Source organism: Penaeus monodon, chromosome 1 (genome assembly GCF_015228065.2).
Source record: "Penaeus monodon isolate SGIC_2016 chromosome 1, NSTDA_Pmon_1, whole genome shotgun sequence".
Lineage (NCBI taxonomy): Eukaryota > Metazoa > Arthropoda > Malacostraca > Decapoda > Penaeidae > Penaeus > Penaeus monodon.
Window position 1 is genome coordinate 51,872,306 of NC_051386.1, and position 5,749 is coordinate 51,878,054.

Genomic DNA, 5,749 nt, shown 5'->3' on the forward strand with positions numbered 1-5,749 from the left:
GACCAAGTTACATGTCTTCAAGGCCTTGATACTGCCAGTTTTGCTCCATGGAAGTGAAACCTAGACACAATCTAGTGTCTTAGAGTCTTGTCTTGATGCCTTTTGTAACAAGTCTCTTTGCTGGATCATGGGGTACAGTTGGCTGGACCATGTGCGAGGAGATAGAGATAGGCCAAAGGCCTGCCTGGAGACTCGCTATGAGGGACCCTCGTGGCTGGAAGTGAAGGGTGAATGCGGCCATGCGCCCCCTTCGGCATTATCCCCCCTCACGCGTGCGTGTGCATGTGCGTGTGTCTGTGTCTGTGTGAGAATGCATACACAGTTTCTGTAACGAATTCTTAGATTGTAAGTAATCAATTACTAAAACTTCATCCCTGTAACTTCTGTAATTCTTTTGGGATATCTAAGAACTTCTTTATAATTATTTAAATATTTTCAGCCATAAATAATATTGCCAACTAGCCTAATTCTTATGGTATCTAATGACATTTAACTTTCCTTCAGAGCGTGGAAGTTGTAAAGGGTGTTGAGAGAAAGCTGGAGGGCAGTCAGGTACAGCTTGCAAGTGGAGTTAGTGACCTCAAGCAGCAGATACAGAAGGTATGGGTTCCCATAACTCTATAGGCAAAATGTTGCCGTGTTATAGCAGTAATAACATTGTAATTTGTATGTGCAAATATGAAAAAATATTTTTTTTAATTGTTTTTCAGGTGGATCAAAAAGTGAACAATCTGTTAGAACAGTCCAGCACTCCTGCTCCACAGGCAAACAACGAAACACATTCTCGTAAGCAGAGATTAACACAAGCAGGTAAGATTTCGTAGGACAGATACTGAAAAACATAATTTGTGCTTATACTGTAAGTATATAGGTATAATTATAGAAAAAAGTATTTCTCTTGAAGAACTCTCAATCCATGTTTCTCATATCTCACTAAGGACTGAAACTTTTTTTTTCAGATTCAGGAACTTTAAGAGATAAAAGAGGACCTTGATATGTGAAGGAGGAGTCTGCAGCATTGCTACGAACATTATGTGCCAATAATGCTCTGTTTGCATCCAAAGAAGTTTAACATCACAAGACATTAGCAGTTTGAAGCTTTGTATTCCATCCTGCTGTAGTAAGCTAGCTAGTGCAGATTGTAGGGTCTTCTCATAGAGTCACTTCTTTCCAAACTTTGTAATATGTTTGTGAAAAAGCCAGTACGTTTTAATTTTTTATGAATTTGAATTTAAAAGTTCAAGTTATGTTTTTGCTTTTATCACTAGAATGTTTTATGATTATAAGGATTCCATTGGTAGACACATTAGCATTAAGTAGCCTCACACAATTAATGACAGCTGATAATTTTATTGCATGACAATGTATTAATTAGCTTTCTTTTTAGCCAGGAAATAGAAATACTCCCAGTACTATATGTGTAAATATTGCATCAACCATGACCATCCAACTTCATTGTAAACATTTTTTTATGAAACAATATAAATTTTTGATACAGTACATACAAAAAATATCTTGTTACAGACCTTTTTTTCCATGGGATATTTCAGCAATTTACTACATATTCATATTTCTATGGTGATGGGAGGTTTTCTGCAGTTTTGGCGGTGGAGCTAAAGAGAAATTGCCAGAGTTGGTAGTAGAGAACAACTTTCTCAAGTAGATTATTCTGTCAAGCATAATCTAGAAACGCAACCATTGGTGAGCACAGTATCTTGGCTCAGTCAGACCACTTTGTAATAAGGAAGGATATCTTATTTGCATAATTTTTGTAGCCATGTGTTGCGTTTGAGAGATGTCTAGTGCTGAAATCTCGTGTAGAGACCAGTGTGTAGGACTTTTTATTATGGCTGATATTTTCTACATGGTTGTGTAATGTTATTCAGATTGTGATGCTCTATACTCTTGCTAGTTTAAAGCAAAAAGACATTCATGTATATGTTATACGGTTCTTTCAAATGCTTCAGAAATTATTGTGAAGTGTGAACCACATTTTTGCTCATGCCAGTTATATGGACACAAAAAAGTCCCGTAGTATTTATTTAGATATAAAAGAGGGACCTTGTGGAATTAGGTTATAGTTCTTCCTGCTGCTTTTTTTCATCTTGACAATGTATCATCAAGTTAATTTGGAAAGATGATGTTAATACGAGTGTTGATATTTTATTTGTATAATATCTAATATGTTTAGAGCAACAAAGCCTAAACCACTGTATTGTAAAGATATAACACAGCATTCCTAAATTATTAGTGACTGCACTTTGTTATATTATGATGGTCTGGAAGTGCTACAGTCCATTTGTTGCAGATGATAAAGACCCCTGAAGTGATGCCCAGTGCAAATAATGAAATAAGAAGTACCAGTATAAACCCTCAACAAAACCTCTTATTTCACTTTTTCTTAGTGACAACTAAAAAGATGAACAGCACACCAAATCTTTGTGGTTTCTTGCTTTATTGCCCTAAGGTCCCTGTTGTAAAAAGGAAATAATAATAATAATTATAATGAATACATAAAGAAATACATAACTAAATAAAGATTATTAGGGGCCAGGTATTTGTAACTGAGGCTCAAGCCACTTTTTAGTAAATCATAGAAGCCCCTGCAGATGATTCCTCCTTCAGTAGCCTCTTGATTCTAGGTGATCCCATATCTCATCCAGACAAGCCATCCAACTTGTGCTTAGCAGATATTATCATGTTAAATGTTACCTATTTTAGAGTTGTAGATATAAGTGTTGCAAAAACTATCTAGCAAAAATACTTTACTATTGTCATTTCATGGCATCTAGATTTATACCTTAGGTATGCTTTTTCAATGTTTTCAGTGTTTCACATTTCATAGCAGTAGCCAAGCTTCAAAGAAAAAATATATAATGAAGCTACAATAAGCTTAGCTTATGGCACATGGATGTGGATTTTCCTCAATTATATGAAGAGAGTAATTGTTAGAAATGTTTGAACAGTTATTGATAATAGCCCAGGTCTGCTACTCTGGCATCATTAATTTCTGAACCAAATTGCATAAATGAGGTATGCTTTATATAGCTTTTTATCTGTTACCCATGTGCTGCTATCTGTTATTAGAATTTATTTTTGAAGTCTAGTCTCTGGCACTAATGTATGGTTGGTAGTCTTAAGGAGAACAAGTAGTTTCTTGTAGAATCTTTATGAAAATTATTTGCTTTGTCTATTTTTCTTTTTGTACTGTTGAATTATATGCATTTCTTTGTATTTGTTTGTGTGGTAAGTTGAAGAACAAGGCATTACAAGTCATTTGTGGTGTTTTGCTGTTACATGAAATGCATGTCTCACAGCCTTTCATATCACAAATAATGTATTCTTTATATGAAGAAACAAACCACATATTCAGACTTTCTGGAGATTAGTTTTCTATACAAGCTGCTATATCTTTACCTGTGATAGCTAAAGAAAAAAAGTTGAGATACAATTTTGTTTCTTATAGTGATTTACAAGGTGAATTGTGAGTTAAAAGATAGTGTGACAGATCAAGTACCAAGATTTCCTCACTCTTGTGGGGTTATAGATGCAATATTGGTTTCTGCTAAAGTTTGGAGTAACTTCAGTACACAAGAAAATAGATGTGGTGAATTGATCTTTTGTTGGTTTCAAACTTTTCTTTGCTTAATTTTATATTTTAGAATCAGAGGACTGCATTAGTAAATGGTTATGAAAAAATCAAGGCTTCTTCAATTATCATAGCAACAACAACCATAAGCAGTGCAAAGGTAATCAAAGGAAATTAAACAAGAGGTCACATTACACATAAGTATGGATGTTACATAACCATTTGAGGCATTGCAGTGTAAGTTTTATCAGTGTTAAGGGGTTATTTAGGGGAGGTAAATATTTGATAAAGTTTATACCAGAAATGTACATATTTTATGTTTATTAATATCACAATTTCGAATTTCATTGAATAAGATTTTTTGTTATATATCAGACCACCAACATTCATCACAACAGTAGCAGTCATGGCTTAGGAATGAATGCAGTAAAAAAAGATTGAGTGTGTTTCAGGAGTTTGAAGAAATTGTATAGCAGATTTTCAAATGCATTATGATAAAAAACTTCTCTTTTTCACCCAGTGATATAGAAAAATGATTTTAAATAGATGTGGTATATTGAAAAAATTCTGATGTTTTTATCTCAGTATTCCTCTGAAAGGGGAATTATCTTTTCTCTTTTTTCAGAATTTAGCTTCACTTGTTCTTCAGTGTTGATAATCTAATTTCAGCAGATTAGTTTAATGAGTCTTTACCATTTTTTCTACCTTAAGGGTCAGTAGTAACCAATAAATATTCACCAACTTATTACTCTGAAAATATGGGAAGCCTGAACATATTTTGTACATTCCAGAAATGAAAGAACTACATGAAAGTGAATCAGTAAGCATGTTTATTTTTTTGTAAATCATTTAATTTAAACACAACCATGAAACATCATCAAGAGTTCCTGTGTAATGGTTTAAATTTTGTAATTTACAGAATATAATTTTTTTTAAGACTAGATGTGTTTTTTCTTTTTTTCTTTCTTTTCTTCATATTTGTTTTGATTATTGCTCTTATGCATATGCTTTTATACTTATATATTGGGCTTAAGCTACTGTTATCTCCTGCTGAGTAATGGTGAACTTATTTCAAAGAATTTCTTTCCTCATGTATTACTGGATTTTGTATTCTCTGATGAGATGTCAGGTCTTAAGAAATAGCTTTAATAATTGTAATTTCAGTTGCAGTGATAATATAAACACCATGCTCATTGCCCTCACCTCATAGGTGAATATAACATGTTTTTTTTCCATGTCTGTAAGTTAACATATAGTTCATTTTTTATGCATGTATTGAATAATTTAGCCAGAACAATATTATTTTATTAGTGAACTGTTAAAGGTTAATAGTAAGTACTTTGTTATAACACAATAACACAATATATAAACTAAGTGATAACAGCTCTCAGTAAAAATGCCAGTGAATATTTGCAGTTTATATATGTTAAAAGTTTATATTTTAGTCTTGGTAGGTGTCAAACAAAATATAGTTTTTTTTTTTGTTTGTTTTATGCGAGCTACTGTTGCAAGGAAGGACCCTTACATCTGCTTGCAACCACCATTCCATTAATGTATATCTCAGTCCAATTGTTTGCCACTGTATCATAATGATGGTGAATAATCAAGAAGTTCTAAGATATTATGTTGAGAGTAGACTTTAACTGCTGGTACAAAACTATAATGAAAATACTTTATTAGGAAATTGCACATGTAGAAGACATATGTGCCTGCTGAAGATGGCCTAGAAACAGGTTTTACAGATTTTAAGTGGAATTATTAATCTTCCATTTTAAAATTCAAATTCAAGCTTTCTATGGCAGGAAATAGCAATATACTACTTGGATATAGTTAAAAGATAAGATGCCTACTATCAAAATCAAAGTTTGCTTTTCATATTGTTATCATATCTCAAATAAATCAGTTTTACAATTCTTCTTTCACCTTTCCAGCTGTATTTTTAATATTCAAGGCTATATTTTGCAAATATTAAATGATTTTCTTTACAGACTTTTATTTAGTTATTGTAAATTTTCAGCATGATGGAAGAGAAAAGTCCTGACACATTTAGACTCTATACTTGAATCCTAATTTCAGGTATTATACTTATGGCACTGTAAATAAAAAAAAAGGAATTATTCACTATCAGATGTGTGGTATTTATGACTGAAAAATTATATT

The 5,749-nt window shown here is 32.6% G+C and overlaps 1 long non-coding RNA gene across 1 annotated transcript in view; it reads left to right on the plus strand.

Annotated features, from left to right (window-relative positions):
• Nucleotides 1–481: 481 nt before the first annotated feature.
• Nucleotides 482–5,749, plus strand: part of LOC119574320 — a 5,601-nt gene continuing 333 nt past the window's right edge. The window contains exons 1-3 of the long non-coding RNA XR_005228848.1: nucleotides 482–600; nucleotides 711–810; nucleotides 960–5,749. The exon at nucleotides 960–5,749 is cut by the window's right edge and continues 333 nt beyond it. This is a non-coding gene — a long non-coding RNA (uncharacterized LOC119574320). The remainder of the gene's footprint in view (nucleotides 601–710; nucleotides 811–959) is intronic.